The following is an 18851-nucleotide window of genomic DNA, read 5'->3' as shown; positions in this document are numbered from 1 at the left end:
GTTGCCTATGAGAGTGGTTCCTCCGACATATTTCCCGAAAGTTGAGATTGCGGCTAATGCTGTAGCAGGTACACCTGTTCAAGATATTCCTGCGCATTATGTGTCGCAGTTTGTTCACGTCCCGTTCTCAAGACAGGAAGTGAACACCATTAGACAATCTATTCCCGTTATTCTCAGTATTCACCTTAGGTGATATTGATCTGTTATTTCCTGTACTCCTGCCCGTAGATTTGTGGAAACAGGTTAGGACTATAGATGATGTCGCAGGGTTAGGAGATACATGGGCTAACATAATTAAACTTGATGGAGAAAGGCCAGCTGGCGATAAACCGCCTCAGGTGATACTAACTTTACCTGACAGAATTATTGCGAAATTGAAAACTATAATTCCCGAAAAGGGAATTATTTGGGACAAGTTTACGGCCTCGTCCAAGGGAAGTCTGAGGGTGCTACCGAGTTCTTTAATCGGTTCGAACAGGTATTCTCGGATTTCAGTGGACAAGACTTAGGCACAGAGTCTGGGAAAAGATTATTTGTAGACAAATTTGTGCATGGATTGTTGCCTGACATCCAGTCGCAAATGATGTCTTCTGAGAGTGCTTCGCAAGTGAAGTCTCAATCAGAAGTACTGCACATGGCTTAGTACTATGAGAATCGTGCAAATAATGAAAAGGAAAGAGTTGAGAAGAGAAAAGGTGATTTGAAGACAAAGGTTTTATTGCAGTAAATTATTAGAAGTCCTAGAGGGCGTAGTTCGCACATGAGAGGTCAGTATGTTCCACAAGGAAATATGTCCTTGGGTCCTGTAAACATTAACCAGTGTGCCTATTGTAGGCAAGAGGGTCATTGGCGTGCACAATGCCCGATCCTTCGACAAAGGTCAAATAATGCATTTGGAAATATGGGTAGACAATCCAGAGGTCGCCCGGGTGTAGGGGGCCCTGGTAGAGTTCAGTTTGCACAGGATACACAGCAACCTTTTTCGCAGGATAATCAGGTACCAAGTGTGGATACTAGAAACATATTTGACCATCCTTCTACTGCTTACCTCTCTGAAGAACTTCCTTTTGATGATATTCTGTTTCGTTAGGATTGCCCGAAGCAGGGTTCGGAACCTACGCCTATTCCCGTTTATCAGAAAGATCCCTACGTTTGTCATGCTCAGGAGGAATACCAACATGCACCCCATCATGCCTAACAGCCAGACCTCCGCAGATAGTGATATCAGTACTCACATTCCCGGTTACCCTCCGACAAGCAGTACTGCTAGGCTTCCCAGGGCACACCCAGTTCAGGGTCCTAGGTTACCTGTGGTGCTAGGGAAGCGTAAGCGGTCCTTGTTTCTGAGCAGGGGCAGCGGCCATCCTCATTGAGTGTCTCGTTTTCATTGGCAACTTCCCTGGAGGTTGTGGTCGGGCAGCAGCAGCCGATCGCTATCACTTCCTGGTTACGGGACGCTTTTCCGATCACGTGCCCTGTCATCCGCTCACGTGATCGGGAGCTGTGCATAAAAGCCGGCAGATTCGAAACGCTTGTTGCTTCACAGCTGTTTCTCATGCAAACACTGTTCGGCGTTTCGATTCAGGATTCAAGATTCACGGTACTCGACCTCGGCTCATGAATCACGGACTGCTCTCTCTCTCTCTCCTTGGAACTTCTACTTTGATCTACATGGAATACTGACCTTCTGGATAACGAACTTTGGACTGCCTCTGAACTGCTCCCTGATTGTTCTTCCATACCTCGATTAGCTAAACTGACCCTCGGACTGTTTTGGACCTGCCTTCATTTTGCCTGAACTGTTACAGTCACGTTCAAGTGTTCCATGTTCTACTGAATGCCAAGAAACATCCCGGTGTTTGCAGCCGGCACTACTATCGGGTGCCAGGCTTCAGGGACCGTCTTGCGCGCCCCTTGCCCCACAACTCCCGATCCCGGCCCCTTCTTCTCGGGTTTAGGTAAGCTCACTTTTGGGTATTAAGGTTTGCCAGTGTACTTAAATACTGTGCCTGTTTGTGCTAATACTTGTCTTCCTTCCCGCAGCTTTGGGGTCGTGGGCTGCGCCTGGTTCCTGTTGCAACTACACCAACACCTGTGGCCTCAAGGCTCACACAGAGAGTATTTTTATATCTCTCTGTGGGGAACTTGGGGACAGAGGCCCAAATACTCTTCACGACACAGAAAGTTTGGACAACGTTGAGATGATAGTGGGAAATAGGAAACAACTATTCTTGATAGATACAGGGGCACAGAAGGGTTCCATTGATCATTTGCGGGTTCCAAACATTCCACTGTTAGGGCAAACCAATGTTTCTGTAGGGTTTTCTGGCACACCAGCTGTTTGTCCAGTTTCTTCGCCGGTACGTATTTCTTTGGGTCCCTTTACGGACCACTGTCCATTCCGTTTGACTTTGAATTGTGGAGAGAATTTGCTGGGGTTGAATCTGTTGAAAGAATTAAATGCGGTAATTCATTGTTCTTCTGACAGAGTGCGTTTGATGATTTCACCACAGCAACTGTCTGTCTCTCAATTCTTGACTAGACCTTTGCCGCCAGAATTCAGTGATGTACCAGAGAGTTTATGGGCAATTGACGATAATGATGTCGGTGTTTTACAGATCGAGCCTGTTAAAATAGTCTTGAAGCATGGAGTAAAGCTGCCACGTATTCCACAATATAAGATTTCAGTTGAGGGTGAACAAGCTTTAAAATGCATTGTTTCCAATTTTGTGCATCGAGGGGTGATTGAGGAAATAGCAGATAGTTTGTGCAATAGTCCAATTTTGCCCGTGTACAAGAACGGCAATAATGGAATTCCTTTTTGTTTCATAATTGATCTACGTGCCATAAATAAGGTCGTTGCTCCGTAATTTCCAATTGTGCCTGATGTGACGACAATATTAACTATGATTCCGGCTTCAGCTACTTACTTTAGTGTTGTGGATCTGAAGAATGCTTTCTTTAGTATTCCTATACACAAGTACAGTAGATACTTGTTCGCGTTCACCTTAGGGGACGCTCGTTTACCGTTACCCATGTACCACAAGGTTACACGGAAAGTCCTAGCATCTACAGTAGGGCTTAGAAAGAACAGTTTGATACCTTTGAATTACCCTCTACTTGTCCCCTGTTTCAATATGTTGATGACTTGCTTTGGCTGACGATTCTGAGAGCGCTTGTAAGGAGGGTACTGTGTTATTACTTATACACCTGGCTAAACATGGACACAAAGCTTTGCTTAGAAAGTTTCAATATTGTTGTCAGGAGGTCGCCTATTTAGGTTATCTCCTGTCAAAGGAGGGAAGAAGATTGACACCTGAACGGATAAAACTAATTTCTGGCATGTCTGTCCCAAATACACAGAGCGAAGTTAGAGCCTTGATAGGTATGGCTTCTTACTGTAGGTTGTGGATCCCGAACTTCTCCTTAATGATTAAGCTGATGTTGGCTCTGACGAAGAAGGGCATTTCTTCACCATTGCCATGGAACATGGAGCACCAGCAAGCATTTGATCTGCTCAAGACTGCATTGTGCTCGGCACCGGTTTTGGGCACACCAAACTATGAAAAGGCCTTTGTGTTGTTTGTGCATGAATGTGAATGATGTGCTTTGGCTGTATTAACGCAAAAACATGGAGGAAGAATAGGCCATGTGGTTACTTTTCTTCCGCCCTTGCTCCTAAAGCATGCGCTTTGCCAAGATGTTTGCGAGCTGTCGCTGCTGCTGGTGCATCTGTAAAACAGAGCGAGGGAATGGTCCTAGGCCATCCTCTAACCCTGATGGTGCCTCACTCTGTAGATGTCCTATTGAACAGAACTCAAACGCAACACCTCACTTCTGCACGGTTGACGAGATATGAATTGATCTTGTTTGCTCCCCACATACAAATCAAGAGGTGTTGTGTTCTTAATCCGGCTGAACTCTTACCTTTTCCGCAAGGTACTGTTTGCAGTGATGAAGAGTCACATGATTGTCTGTACACTACCGAACAAGAGGCAAAAGGTAGAGTTGACCTAAAAGACACTCCTTTGAACAATCCACAAGTGGAGCTGTTTTGCGATGGCTCATCCACAGCTGCTTATGCAATCACCACATTAAGCACGGTTGTGGAAACCAAGAGAATCATGCATATTTCCGCGCAGGCCACAGAGATTATAGCATTGACCTGAGTTTATGAACTTTCCGAAAGGCTTACTGTGAACATATATACTGACAGTCAGTATGCCTTTGGGGTGGTTCACAACTTTGGTAGACTTTGGTCAGAAAGAGGGTTCTTAACTTCACATGGTACAAAGATTCAGCATGGCTCCCTAATAGTACAACGGCTCTCAGCGCTTGCACTTCCCACTCAGTTAGCAGTCGTGAAATGTGTAGCACATCGAAAGATTGTAGACGATATAGGAAAAGGGAATGCTTTCGCTGATCAGATAGCTAAACAGACTGTCACCAACCTTTCCACAGAGATGTACATTTCAAGGGAGACCGTAAATGCCTATGTAATGGATGAGGGTGTTGACTCTGTAAAGGACATCCAAGCCGATGCCACACTAGAAGAATCCAAGAGATGGGAAGAGGGCTTGGGGAAACTCGATGATGATGGGTGTTGGGTGGATGTAGTTGAAGGGAAATGGCTACTTCCTGACGCATACGTAATGATGATGGTCGTCATGGCTCATGGCCCTATCCATATATGTGCCCGGAAGCTTACACGAATGTTAGAGAAAGTTTGGGAAAATGACAAAATCTCTAAAATAGCTGAGCGTTATGTTCAGAATTGCATGATCTGTTTGCAGCACAATGTGGGAAAGGGAACATCAACTCCGAGGGGAAGTTTTGGTCCACCTTCTGTCCCCTTTGAGGTTATTCACTTTGATTTTATCGAAATGGAACGGTGTAATAACCTGAAATATGTGTTAGTTGTTGTCTGCGCTTTCAGCAAATGGGTTGAGGCTTTTCCTGTTAAAGACGCTACAGCCATAACTACTGCAAAAACTATGTTAAAAGAGTATTTTCCTAGGTTTGGGCTACCTAGAGTCATCTGGTCGGACAATGGTCCACATTTTGTCGCTGCTGTAATTCTGCAGATATGTGCGGCATTGCAAATCGACAAATGGTTCCATTCAGCCAGACACGCACAGAGTGCCTGATTAGTAGAAAGACACAACGGCATCATCAAGAACAAGCTCGCTAAAACGTGTGCCGGCACCAAACTAAAATGGCCGGACACCTTATCGATCGTGTTGCTGGCTATGCGTAAAACCCCTCAAAATAAGACTGGTTCTCTCCATTTGAGGTGGTAATGGGGAGACCTGCCAATATCTGGAACCTTCCAAAATTTCGAACTTTGAAAAATGTCGAAAATGTACTTCTTTGAGATTACTGTAGTCAGTTGACTAAAAACCTATATTTGATTTATCACCAGGTGTGTGAGGCTTTACCTGTACGATACGAGGGTCCAGGTCACAGTATACGGCCTGGTGACTGGGTGTTGACGAAGGCATTTGAATGATCCTCTTGCCTTGCACCTCGGTGGCGGGGCCCTTTCCAGGTCCTGCTTGTCACACAGACGGCGGTGCGCGTCGCAAGCAGAAAAAAATGGATCCACGCGACGCATGTCAAGAAACTTCCACACCCGGTGCCATACGATACAGAAGAAACAGAACCCCTCACCAATACTGCAACCAATGATCCCGAAGCAGTAAACAACAATGAGAGTGCATCGGAGTCTCTCTCTGAGCCCGTGAGGACTGGGGAATCAGCCATTTTGTCTCCACAATCTCCAAAAGTTTTGTTTCCGGAAACTGTTGTTCCGGATCTTGCATCTTCACTTGCTCTTGATACGTCGCTTCCCACGGGAAGTGACGACGCATTGTTCTCGGATCAATCAGTACCGGGGGCAAAGAGGTACAATTTGCGTCCAAGGAAATAGACTTACGGCACGGTTCGGCTGTGCATTCGAAGAAGAAAGGAAAATAATTGAGGGCTTGCTTTTGCCCAAGTAATTGTTTGAAAAAGGGGATTCTGTTGGCTAGGGTTGTGGAAGGACTAAGAAGTCGCTTGGCCAGGAGGTCGCCAGCAAAAAAAAACATTGGGGTTTTTCGTTTGAAGACTGCAATGCCTGCAACCGCCACCGCTCATACAGGACTGATAAATGATCGTGTGACCAGCAGTGAGAATGGACAAACTGTTTGGGCCCCGAAAACGTACTGCTGTCTTGTCATAATGTTAATTGGTTTTATAATAGTAACTGTGTTAAGCTTTTGGTGCCTGGAAGAAGTGCATTCATTCAAAACCTTGTTACCGACTGAAAATGTGCCCACTGTCCCTACTCCTTTCATGCATCTGCATACTTTATCTCCTAGAGACCATCAGCATAGACAGAGATATTACAATAATACATTGTTACTTATCATGAATGCTACACATGCCATTTTTAATAAGTCCAACTGTTGGGTCTGTTTGCATTTACCACAACAAGGGGATAAGGGGTTAGGTTGGTATATTCATCCTTTACCTTTGACAACTGCTTGTTATCCCTCTCTTAGAGCACTATTCTTTGGCCGATGGAATGATAGCATCTCGGGGAACTTTGATGGTACTAATATGAATAGTTTTGAGAAACGTGTTCTTATGCCCTTGGGATGCTCGCTTTTCGCAAATAGGAGCAAGCTCAATGTTGCTTCTATTAGGCCTTCTGATAGACTATTTCGTCCTTTTCAGTCTTTGATTTCTTTTAAGATGGCTCTTATAGGCAATAAGGATGCCATGCCTCCTTCTTACACTGTTAACCATAGCCCCAATTCAGTTTCTTTCTGCATACAGAGGAATGGTACTCAGTCAATGGGAAATTTTAGAGGTTGTGCCAACGTTGCGAATTTGACAGGGGAAGACAGACCTTTGTATGTAGGCGAACCTGTCTACTTGGTTTGCGGTAATGTAGCATTTCCATGGTTACCCAGGGATTGGCAGGGAACTTGTTATTTAGGCATCCTGTTACCCGGGGTATTCATAGCCAGTACTCTAGAGGTTTCAAAGGCTCGTCCATTACGGGATGAGAATGGTGACACTCCAGCACAGGTTCTGGGAGACGTAGCAAAATCCTTTGTGCCATTTTGGGGACAAATAGCGAATTCTGAAGACATCAGGAGACTAGCGAGAGTACTGGAGAGACCCATCAACCGGACCACAGACATACTCCATAATATGACATTAGAACAGAAAGCAATAAGATTAGTAGCACTTCAGAACCGGATGGCATTAGATGTCATTCTGGCAGAACGTGGTACAGTGTGTAAATTGGTGGGGTCAACTTGCTGTGTTTTCATGCCAGATTCCTCCCCAACTATCTTCAAGGCAATACAGAATCTACACGTCCTTAGTTCAGAAGTGCATGTTCCCGAGGGAAACTGGGATCTTATCGCTGGGTTCTGGGACTTCTTGCGATCTTGGGTTTGGAAAGTGCTTTCAGTCTTACTGATTATTTTGGGAATTCTGTTGCTTCTTTGTTGCTGTATACAGTGTTTACCTAGTATATGTTCGATGCTAGGGGGAGGTTGCGCACAGGCGATAGGTACAATGGGACACAAGGTATACGCCCCAGATAAGAGTTCCAAACAGTATGTGCTGGAAGAGATTCTGATAGACAATCTAATGGCAATAGATATTTCTGACAGTGATTCAGGGTGTATGGATGTTGAGGCGTTGAGTTGTTCGTAAAGTGACCAGAAGTAGTTTAGTGCTTGGCATAGGCCAAAAGGAGGGTTTGTTCAACGGAAAATCATATTGTGCCTCCAATACTGTATGAATATATGTATATTGGCCTACGCCAAGCTGCTTATAAGCCACTTGCGAGGAAATCCACGTTGCAAGGTCTTGACCTTAGATCAGTGTAAGCCGCCATTTTAGGTTTATCCGCCAATTTAGGTTCTCCTCTTTAAAGTCACCCTGTGTTCTAAGAAGGTGGACAATGTCATTCTGGATGTAACATGGCCGTCTTGACCTCTGTGTATAAACTAATGTGTAACTTGCCTGCAGGCCACATGTTAGGGTCATGAACTGAGACCTTGTCCTTCGCTGACCTGTGTGTAGAGGATTACATGCGCCAACGAAGCTAATCCGCAAGCATATGTTAAACACAATATATTCAAATACCGAAAAGTGAACACTTGTTTGACTGCATTGTATAAAACTGTTTGAGAAGGCTCTACGAGAAATCCTAAGACAAACTATTGCTATTGAAATCTGTTAGTGAATATATTAAAGGTAAACCCTAAATATATAGATGCATGAACTTGGCACGAACCCTAGATCCCTAATGTATTAACTTGCATTAACTTGGAAATGGGTTGAACATCATGATTTTGAGGGTATAAAAAGCGCGACTATTCTAATGTACAGTCCCACTCACTGAGCACACCGAACCGGGCTGGAGTTCGCTGTGTTGTACTGAGGGCCGATAGCTATCTGTTGTTTTGTCCTTTGAAACTGTTCAGAATAAAATAAAGATCTTTGTATGTTCCTTTGTAACCCGCGTTTGGTGTATTGAGTGGTGTGACCGTGTGGAGAAGAGAGTTTGTTGGTTTCAGGCGATCTCTGTGTGTTGAGTAGCTTGATTGTTGGTTTTTCATTCTGTATTGTTCTGTATTGTAGTGTTTGCTTTGTTCCTGGTGTATGGTTTGCAGATTGGCACATCTAAACGAAAATCTAAACAGATAAATCAGTACAATTCAAGTGTGGCTAAAATCCAAAAGCAGTAAGTGCAAAATCAGTACAATTTGAGTGTGGCTAAATTCAAAAGGAGCGGATGCCAAATCAATATGGTTCAAGTGTGGGTAAGTTCAAAGCAGAGGGTTACAAATCTAGTGTGACTAAATTCAAAAGTGGTGTTACCTAAATCAGTACAGTTCTTGTGTGGCAAAAGCAGCACTAACTAAATCAGTACAATTACAGTGTGGCTCAATTCAAAAACAACAGGTTACAACTCTAGTGTGGCTAAATTCAAAAGTAGTGTTAACTTGATCAGTACAGTTCTAGTATAGCTAAATTCAAACGCTGCGTTAACTAACCCAGTACAATTCAAGTATGCCTAAATTCAAAAGGAGCAGATGCCAAATCAGTATGTTTCAAGTGTGGGTAAATTCAAAAACAGCAGGTTACAATTCTAGTGTGGCTACATTCAAAAGTAGGGTTAACTAAACCAGTACAGTTCTTGTGTGGCTAAACTCAAAAGCAGCATTAGCGAACTCAGTACAATTCTAGTGTGGCTAAATTCAAAAGCAGCCGGTTAGACCTCCAGTGTGGTTAAATTCAAAAGTAGTGTTAACTAAATCAGTACAGTGGGCTAAATTCAAAGCATTGTTAACTTACACAGTACAATTCTAGTGTGGCTAAATTCAAAAGCAACGGGTTTCAATTCTAGTGTGGCTGAATTCAAAAGCAAATGTGGTGACACCCCACAGTGGCAGAGCTCAAAGTGGACAAGATTCAAAACAGCAGGACTCAAAATGGTGCAAATCTCACAGAACCAAAATTCAAACATGGAGAACCTTCACAATCTCAAAATTCCGATGTGGCAAATACTCACAGTGGCAGGATAAAAATGTGGTGAAGCCTCAAAGTAGCAACATTTAAATGTGGCAAATGCAAATATGCTGAAACCTCACAGTTGAAAGATTCAAATGTAGTGAAACCCCTCAGTATCAAAATTCAAATGAGGTGAAAACTCAAAGTAGCAAAATCCAACTGTGGTGAAACCTCACAGTAGCAACAGTCAAAGTGGCATGGTTCGAAACTGCAAGATTCCAGGTGACGAGACTGCACAATAGCAGGATTCAAACCTAAGATTTCCATGTGGTGAACAAATGATGAATTCAAGCTTTTGTGAGTAAGTTGCGACAACCCTTACCTCTAGGTCAGCGGGGGGGGATGGAGTGCAGGGCTCGCAGCCAGCAAACAGGCTAACAGGAGTCCTATCCACTGCCCTTTGCCAGCTGCTCCAAGCAGCACCAATAAGGGACTCGGGAGGGCGGGCTGGGGAGGGCCGAGGGCGTGGGCTTGGGGCTTTGTTTTCTTAATTAAAATGGAGGGGTTGGGACACAGTGCAAGTGGGGTGTGCTTGGGGCTTTGTTTCTATTAGAATGAAGTATCTGGGCTCTCAGTGGAAGGGTGTGGCTTTGGGGCTTCAATTCTTAAATTACAATGGAGGGGGTGGGGTCATAGTGGAAAGGGGTGGATTTTGGTCATCATATTTTAAAATTATAATGGAAGGGATTGCGTCACAGTGGAAGGGGGTGGGCATGTGGCTTTGTTTTCTAATTAAAATGGAGGGGCTAAGGTCACAGTGGAAGGCGGGTGGTATTGGGGCTTTATTTTTAATATTATAATGGAGGGGCTGGGGTCGCAGTGGAAGGGAGTGGGCTTCGGATTTTGTTTTTTAATTAAAATTGAGGGGCGGAGGTCACAGTGGAAGGGGCTGGGCTTGGGGTCATGGTTGTTGGCCAGAACGGCCTTCGCTAACATGGGCGGGTGGCAGTGGTCACCTCTCCTCTCAACAACATCCCTGCTGACACCATTGAAGATACAGTTTGGTTCTGTTTGTGAATGCAAACAAACTGTGTGGTAGCCCTGGAGGGCCAGCCAGCCCCATGGATGTCATATGGGAAAGGATCGCTCCAGCTGCGTGTCCTTGTCCATCAGCAAACTGATATATGCTGCAGGGGAAGAAAACATAGAAGAAGAAAGCTTTCTTCTTGGGGCGCAGCACTGTCTAAAATAATGGGCTGCATCTCCCCTCAACAATGACCGGGGGTAGATGACATAGTGAACAATTAACCACTCGTTTGCTGAGATCAGTGGATTAATACATGTGGCAGGAGTAGCAAGAGGTAATGGTTGCCCTGGCACTGCTACTATTAAGCACACAAAGTGCCCATCCGAAGGGCTCTCAACATTGTCTCAAAGGGTAAGACATATGTGTAAGGTCAGAGAGTGGACCAAACGGATTATAGGCGTTGACCTTATCGAATTAAGATTCTTGTTTTCTTTTTTTTTAAGTCTCTTGGCCTGAAGAATGTTTCAGCTGAATAAAGTCACTGCAGACTGGAGCACGGCCATTGTTGATACAACATCGCATGTCGGTGATTTACTATTTCATGATGTGCCTTGAGTAAAAATGCTGTTGGTGCCTCCCCCTCCGCCACCCGACCCACATCTAAAATGCGGGAACTGCTTATATTGTCTACTGCTTATATTTCCTATCATATGCAGTTACAGTCCTCCCTTTTGAGCAAGCTCCCTGACCCCCCTCGTTACCCTGGGGGATGCGGGGGTGGTGGGAGATCGCTGTTTTATGGGATCAGGGAAATTGTGCTTGTGATGAGACTATCAGTGCAAAGAATTGCAAGCTATCTCGGTGCTCCTCCATAAGGTTTTCATCCCACAATGCAATGCATTATGAAAGGAAATAAGGCATTCCGAGGAAATTGAATAATAAATGTTCATAGTATCCACCAAAAGCCCTCCGTATATGTTAAAAATGATGACTGCATTGTGTTTGGAGGGTCAGACAGAGACCTAATGGCGCTTCAAGGCCTGCCTGTTTCTTTGATCACTTGGACTTGCGTCCATGTATTCAGATATTTCCCAAATGCAACATACAGGTCTCAACCATCATTAGCAACTCCCTAATCTTCACATAATCAAGGCCCACGTCACGAATGCAATTTCAGCAGCCACCTCATTACTCGGTCTATAGCTAAACATTATGCACTGTACTAACATCCGACAAATGTTAAAAAAAAAAAACGGTTTAACTTGGGTTGTTTTCCCATGAACTATCTCTTGGAACACACATTAAGACCTCCGAGACGGCAGTACCATTTTCACAAATCAGTTGCATTCAAATTAAACGTTTCTGTGACCCCCAGATGGTCGCACTTGACGAAGGCCTCGTCCAGAAGAGATCACATGGTGGCCACTGCCATCAGCATCGCCTCAATGTCACTGTTTATGACCACTTTCTCATTAGTCGCTATGGAAAGGTCCCACGCTGCCTCCTGCCTTTTAGCTTCCCCAGCTGTTTGGCTCACAAATATTTTGAGATGTCCAGAAAATGTGTTTCCGGGTTCAGATGACTTATCTCCATGGCACAATTAGCCTGAACGATCAGCTAAAGCTGACGGCTATGTGGATGCCGAGACCTAACACACAGCAGCACTTACTTACATGTGTTCCGCCTCTGTCTGAATCGGTTTGGTTGCTTTGTCAAATAATATGCACTGCGTTCCAAAACCAAGCCCCCATTTTGTTCTGTTTGGAAATACATTCGCTGGAACTTAATCAGAGTTACTTAGAAAAAGTGGGACTGGCAGCATCAACTGAAAGACCTCACTCCTTTATGAGGAGGAAAACAGTTTTTAGGGCTGGTTCGCATACATTGCACTTAGGGGCAATTTTGCTCCGGGGATGGGCCAATAACTACCAATATTAGCACAGGCCAAAAACGTCAGTGTGTGCAGATGCCATTTCTACACTAGCCACCCAGTTCGATTACATTTTTACGTTGGTAAGTCAGTGCAAAGGGCAGTTCAAAATGGCCCCTTAGCCAAGCAAAAGTGCACGTCAACCAGGATTAATTGGACATCATTCCACTTTGTGTAATCCGGTGCTAACGTAAACACTTGCCATGGACTTGTAACATGTAACTTCATTTTGAAACCATATTCTGCAGAGCACCCCATGGGAGGTCCTTGGTACTCTGCCCTCATCACCAGTTCCTTTCTAGTGCACACAATAAAACATATACATATAAATAAATAAATAAACAGTCAATAAATATAGGAAAACGCAGTCAGTTCCGCTTATTTTGTTTTTATAGTCCCAGGGATGCACATCAAACAATACTGAGGGTAGAGGTCACATAGGCAATGCTTTATTGGTACCCATCTACCCATGGGTCCTCAATCTGCCGCCGTGTCCTACTCTTGGTAGATCATTAAACTCTACTCAGTGTTGTGAAAAGCAGACATTACATTACTCTGATGCAAGTCATATTTACAATTCCTATTAAGTCATAAGGAAGTTTTTACACAATAACACTAATGCTAGCTTATATCTTTAACTTCTTTAATACTACTCTACTCAAACCTCAGCCGCATCTTCAAACAGCCTAAAGAAAAAACAACGCAATGGAGGATGCGGCGTAACTTCACCAGCTGAATAAGTCCAGTGCACCCTTCCAGCATCCTCCTTTTTGGCTGCTTCACCTTCAGTTAAGTAGGTTCGCTGCCGGATGTCATATCATGTTTAAGTTACTTGCGTGACTAGGGTTTCTGTTCAGTCTACTTAACTGTCTGTGGGAGATTAGAGTGGCACTATGCACAATTATATTGTGTGTGAAAAAAGAGAGGACTGGGAAGAAGGGAATATCGAAGAGGGATAAAAAGAGAGCTATATTATTAATGTTATTATTATTCCTTTTATTTGTTTTATTATTATTACTATTATTATTACATTACCTTTAAGTTGCCCTGATAGTGCACATAGAGCGGTATAACTAGGAATTATAGTGAGAATGTATTTAAAGATAATCAATTTATCACTGGCATGGATACCCACCATAGCGCCCTTGCACCCATATCCAAGGCCCGTAAATGTGCTCCTGAGGGAGTGCAGGCCCACTTTCTCTGACTGCAACTTCCCAACAAACCCCTTTATTTAATTTATTTATTTAGTTAATTGTTTTTTTATAACACGCCTAATACCGAAATTGAGTTTGGTTTCTAATCACGGATCCGGGATTCAAACCTCGGTTGCTCTGTGGTCTTGCTTCTAAGACCAGCGCATTGCCCCTGACACCAGTCAGTTGGAGCTTCTTCAGTCATGTCTGGGGGAGAGACAGGAAGGACGCGGGAGCTGTGAGGAAGGAGTGGTCCGGTGGTGGAGAGAGGAAGAGTTTCTTGGTCCCATGTCTCACCTTCTGGGTGGGTGTGGTGTAGGGGAAGAGGACTGATGGATTATCCATGAACCTGCTCTTCCTCTTTGTCACTGATGTGCAGTGTAATAGTTTCCCAATGGCCTCCCTCCACCCGTTGTCAGAATAAGGATCATGGAATGCACGCAGACTGGAAGGGCACACGTTGTCGTGTCTAGAAATACCTATTGCAATGCGTCTTGTTTGATGCGGCCCCTTTAGTAGAGAATTGCTTATGCGTGATATCTCTTGTGCACCTGGCTATCGTAGTTTGACACTGACATGGCAGACATATGATAACAGAATATTCAAATTAAAAAAAGGAGCAAGTAGACGCCAAACACATGCAGACATGCAAGGATGAATGGAAATAGTGACGGTATAATTAGAAGATCAAGAGGGGAAATACTTTGGGCCTCATTACCGAAGTGTTACTCTCCACCTTGGTGGATAGCAAGTCTTCAAAATGGGTGGCCATGCTTGGTCTCTTAAAGTACTCCCACAACAGCAGCGCAGGTCAGAAAAAAAGGGGCAAGGTGGCCAATGTAACGCTGCCCAGCCATTTCCCCCCAATGGTCATTGGGACCTTTGGGGGAAATGCGTCTGTCAGGAGGAGCACACATGTGTGAAGACCCCTTAATCAGAGAGGAGACCTTAGTGGCTCCGTCCTCCGCTGGGATAGAAAGGCAATTCGATCTTTTCGCACACCCCAGGACGCACAGGTACCCCATTTAATCCACACAATTATAGACTAGCGGGTCTAATTTCTCGGCTGCATAATACTAATCGTGCATAATACCATTTGTGCACTTGGAACTGGCGCTGCAGAGGGTCAGCTTGGAGAAACATGGGACACGCACCCGTGCTATGCCATTCACCGCGCTCGGCTTCCACCGGCAGTAGTAATCTAAGGATCATACCACAAGTGAAAGCCTGCGTGTGGTGATCTCTGCGTAGTACTGCCGGCTCCTGTAAATGGGTTTAACGGTGTGCCTGTCATCACCCCAGACTACCACTGGCTTGACCATTACATCCCATTCTGTGATATGGGCAATTGGAGTAAAAAAAATAGTACGTAAATACATTAAAATATTCTCGCTATATGCAGCTGTATTACCCAGGCCTTAGAGAATAGACATTTCCGTAAAATTCTACTGTTTGATTTCCAGAATGGGAAACGGTGTGGCCAAGGATAGGTGTTCACATTAACAGGAATTCCCCATACTAAGGACCTAATTCATAATTATAATTGGTTATTTATAACACGCTTAATACCCAGATGTTTCTAAGCGCATACCCGGGGATCGAACCTGTGTTATGATATAAACAACTATAATGCCATTTAATGGCAAAAGGGGAGAGGTTTCTGTGCAGCTTATTCATTATGTATAAAGACATTAAACTGTTGCATCTGCTTCTGTACACTGATGATGTATTTGTTTCAAGGTACCCCTTAATTAACTCCACTTACCGAGTCTTGCGAATGTACTAGTATGTATTTCACTTGCATGTAGAAGGAGCACATAAGCTACACACATGTAAATGGGAGATCTGAATCCATAAAAGCCCAAAACATAAACATTGACAGATAGGGTCACTTAATGGATGCTGTAAACAATAAGAAGCTGTGTGATGTTATTTTATGTTATGTTACATGTTATTCATGTAGCGCTTAAACCCACTGGCATAAGAGAGCTTTTGAAAGAAAATAAAAATAAAAAGGTATTTCGTTTTTTTATAAAGATACTTAAATTAGACTAAGGTGTGAGAGAGATACGAAACGTATTTCCAAATTCTGGAGTCCTGGACAAACCTCTACCACCAGCATAATATCTATTAGCGCATGGAGATCATTAGTGGCATAACACCCGGTAAATCAGAAGGTTTAGAATGCAGCCAATAACTACTAATAATGACTGCATTCTGAACATTCTGGGCCTCATTACAACTCAGGCGCTAAACCATGGCGCTATTAGCACCATGGTTGCTGCCGGTATTGTAACGAGTCTGCCATGGTGAAATGGGGAAGTACCACCCCATTCCAAGGTTGGCGGGGCGGTACTTCCCCATTTCACCATGGCCCTTCCCCATTCCCATTTTTGCCCCATAGGGCATAATGGGAATGGGGAAAGGCGGTAATTACGGTACCGCAAATTGCGGTACCGTAATTATCGCCAGGGTCCCTTTGCGGGTCCCTGCAATAACGGCTGGTTCCAGCCGCCAATATGGGAATTGGGCGCTAAGGGATTACCGGTACCGGTCTTAGCGCCAGGGTCGTAATGACCCCCACTGTTGTGAAACATGCTTGCACTTTCTTAAAGAGAAACTGTTTACTTTTACATGACATCTAATGTATGCTCATGTTAAACCAGCTCGGGTTGTACCAGGTTTGCAATTTGCTTACATTTTGAAGACAAGTGTGATATTTAAAATAAAGCCACATTTAATTTGCTAAATTAGTCGGTTTACTTTACTCACTATTAATGCAACATTATTTATTTCACCACCAAAGCTTCAAAACATGTGCTGCTCCCACCATTATGTGCTAATAGCTTTATAAACATCGGGAGGTGTCATTATCACCTGAGATAATGACTCTTCAACCAAGTTATGGCCCTTGGCTTCGCCTCGGGCCATAACCTAGGGATGACCCGCGATAATGATCCCTCCCTCAGTCTCTAACGCTAAATTAAATCTTGGGCAGTTTAGAATCAGTGATGAGCTAGAATGAGCATAAAAGCAGGACTATGAACGTTCAATTATTGCAAAAATTGGAGGGAGCATTGCCATACATGTAGTGACGTTGAATTATATACGAGCAGAGACGGACAACCAATGAAGTTGATGGAGCAGGGGACTAGCATGGGAACGATAGGGGGAATTATAAATGAGCCTAGCCAAGTCATTCTGTAACAACCAGAGTTTTTGGCACAGACATTTTGGTAAACCCATATAAAGGGAATTACCATAGTCCAGCCTGCCCTGGCAATAGTGGCCAGATGGTCAGAATTCAGATACAGTTGAATCGATTTAAATAAAAATAGATCATTTGCAGAACTGCTGACAGCCATGTTGATCTAAGAAGAGAAATTCAAAGTAGAATCAAAATTAAAAACCCTGTGTTTTAACCTTAGGGGAGGGCAATAGAATCCAGATGGAGTCTTGATGGGAGTATTAGGTGGGAACATTTGACAAGAGAGACGGTTAGTAATTCGATTTTAGCCCTATTCAAACTGGGCCAATTATATTTAGGTACTTGTAAACCAATCAAATGAAGTTGGTGTAATTAAATCCGTGTCTTTGCACTGCTCCCTTTGCACAATGAGAGCGCAAGCTGGTTTGAACTACTCGCTATACAATTGAAATATTTGGAGACATCCTGCATGACGAGATGCAGATAATAAAACACATGGGGCCTCATTACACGGTAGGTGGTAAACCAATGGTTGCCGACGGTACCATACCGGTACCACCATGGAGGAAAGGGGAATTACCACCCCATTCCAAGGTTGTCGGGGCGGTAATTCCCCCTTTCTCCATGGCCCTTCCCCATTCCCATTTTTGCCCCATAGGGCATAATGGGAATGGGGAAGGAGCTAATTACGGTATCGCAAATTGCGGTACCGTAATTAGCACCAAGGTCCCTTTGCGGGTCCCAACTTTAACGGGTGGTCTACACCAGCCGTTAAGGTTGGGTCCCGCAAAGGGACCTCGTAGTAAGGCGGTAAGGGTTAACGGTCACCGGTACCCTTACCGGTGACCGTTAACCCTTACCGCCTTCCGTGTAATGAGGCCCATGGACATTTTTTGTGTGAAAGAATTGTTGGCATTAAACGAATCCACCAATGGTTATATTAAGTTACTTAATGTCATGTGGTATTCATGAAGCAGACCTCTGGCATTTACATGACCTTGTGTCACTGATGTGTGGGACTCTGGTGGGAAGGCCATAAAACAGGTTTGGAGGGTCAATGTAGTGACCGATTCCAGCATGGGGCGAGCTGCTATAAGCCCTCCACATTTCCTTCCTGTTAGGATCTGTTTGTTGAAGGTATGTCTGAGTCTAATTCCTGAGTGGTGATATCTGAACTGATCTCTCACATACTGGCCTGTGGCCAGCATGTTACGTCTAAATGGGTGGTGGAAATCAGGTGGGACCAGACGCCTATCATCGCTATCCACATATCCACCTTTCCATGGTGTTTTTAGGTGATGTGTGAGTTTGAGATTTTAGATTGGCACTCTCAAGTGGTTGCTGATGCATTGCAGGAAGAGGTGGGCAGTCATGACATGGGGGCCCTTTATCTGTAGGTGTCCCTGGGTGTCTGCCCATCATTGGTTTATGGCCATGGTTTACATGCGTCTGTGCCATTTAACAACAGGATTTTAAAGCGGATGCTATTGTCCTGGCGTGTGGAGGTCATGATGTTGTCTGCTGCGGGCGCTGGTGAAGTCTGCAGTCCTATTTCCTTCTCATTTCTGTCTGTTTGCGCAGGCCGGTGTGTAAATGCCGGCGTGTTATCTGACCTCACTCAGGGTTGACCATGCTCTTACCCTTGTGGGTGCTCTCTGTGCTCTATGTTGCTGGTAAAAGTGATAACACCCATCTGGTATAGGATTTCCTCGTTAAGCAGTACATGGGCCCTCATGGTTGTGGGTACTGTTTGTCCTCTTGGCTCAGTGAGTGTTTTATGCCTTTCGCAGGGCACAGGGACACATAGTTACAGTATGTGGTCCAGAAAATAAAATGTTTCATATTAACAACATGAGGCAACGAGAAGCGAGCCAGTGATTGGCCAGTGTCAAAGGTATGTGGTCATTCTTTTTGTGTGGAGATCGTTGAAGGGTGATGTAATGTCTTAACTGACATGTATGGTGGACG

General features: G+C 44.3%; 1 protein-coding gene across 1 annotated transcript in view; it reads right to left on the bottom strand.

Moving 5' to 3' along the window:
- The window catches only part of BMPER (BMP binding endothelial regulator), a 501081-nt gene that overhangs the window by 329286 nt on the left and 152944 nt on the right, over positions 1 to 18851 (bottom strand). The window lies entirely within an intron of this gene.

This window comes from Ambystoma mexicanum, chromosome 5p (genome assembly GCF_040938575.1).
Source record: "Ambystoma mexicanum isolate Mex_15411 chromosome 5p, UKY_AmexF1_1, whole genome shotgun sequence".
NCBI lineage: Eukaryota > Metazoa > Chordata > Amphibia > Caudata > Ambystomatidae > Ambystoma > Ambystoma mexicanum.
This window is presented reverse-complemented; position numbering and strand designations above follow the sequence as displayed.